The sequence below is a fragment of the Octodon degus genome, unplaced genomic scaffold, assembly GCF_000260255.1.
Source record: "Octodon degus isolate 3935 unplaced genomic scaffold, OctDeg1.0 scaffold00120, whole genome shotgun sequence".
NCBI classification, from domain to species: Eukaryota; Metazoa; Chordata; class Mammalia; order Rodentia; family Octodontidae; genus Octodon; species Octodon degus.
In genome coordinates this window covers 3,772,588-3,773,751 of record NW_004524696.1, presented here as the reverse complement: position 1 = coordinate 3,773,751, position 1,164 = coordinate 3,772,588, and the positions used below count along the sequence as shown (strand labels likewise).

Genomic DNA, 1,164 nt, shown 5'->3' with positions numbered 1-1,164 from the left:
TCCTCCTCCTCCTCTTCCTCCTCCTCCTCCTCCTCCTCCTCTTTCTCCTCCTCCTTGTCCTCCTCCTCGTCCTCCTCCTCCTCCCAGTCATCTCCCTCCTACAAAGTGAAGGAATATCCTGAAGAGACAGAGGAGAGAGAAGGGAGCACCATGGGCTTTGACAAATCCAGAATGGGGACTAAAGACTTCGTGGGTCCAAGTGAAAGAGGTAGTGGTAGACCTTGGGGAACCTTTCAATTTTGAGACTGGGGCAGAGGCAACTATTTTGATAACAATAACAACAGTAACAATTTTTCAAAAGAGAAACCAGGCAGAGTGTCTTAGTCACTCTTTTCTGGTTGCTGGGGCGAATACCCAACATCCAAAATGATGGAAGGAAAGGTTTATTTAGCTCACAGTTACTGGAAGTTTCAGTCCATACTCAGCTGGGTTCAAGGCAGAGCAGCACACAGCAAAGTGCAATCTTTCATTGTGGCAGCAAAGAGCAAGAGCACAAGGGAGGAGTAGCAGCAGCTCAAGCAGCAGGCTTTTCTTCCCACCTTACATTGTAATGCAAATTACCTGCTGCAGGACAGGTGCAGCATCCACATCCACAGTAATCAATCACAAACTTCAGAAGCTGCCCCAAGACAACATGAAGCTTTGAGGGGACACCTATACACAAACCATAACAAAGAGGAATGGGATCCAAGGTATACACCCAAAACAAGAAGTTTACTTGCACAATACCAAGAAGGTGAAGGCAGTGATAGATGGGTGAACCAAGGGCAGGGCTGAGGAGCCTTCACCCAGGGCTGGTTCATGTTCTGGAAGCCCAGTACCAGCCCCAAGTGGGCCTGCAACAGGCTCAGTGGGGAAGAAGAGATTAAAGATTATGAGAGTGGAATGGGGAACTGAGAAAAGAATGACAATTTACAGCCCACCACTGAGTAGGTGGCCTCTCTTAGTCAGAGTCCTAGCCAGGGGAGAGAGGCACTGGGAAGGGAGATGGCTGGTGTGGAGCCTCAAGAAGATTCTGAACATCCCACCCCACCCCTACTAACTATGCAGAACCTTCTACAGTGGAAAGTGTCCCTGGTACTGTGTCCCATTGGACAGGGAGGCCACTACAGAGCCTGGGATCAGGACCAGCTTACAACATAACATGACCTTTTGGGCCCCAGC

The 1,164-nt window shown here is 49.4% G+C and overlaps 1 pseudogene; it reads left to right on the top strand.

Moving 5' to 3' along the window:
* LOC101574964 overlaps positions 1–933 on the top strand; it is a 16,929-nt pseudogene extending 15,996 nt beyond the window's left edge.
* The last annotated feature ends 231 nt before the right edge of the window (positions 934–1,164 follow it).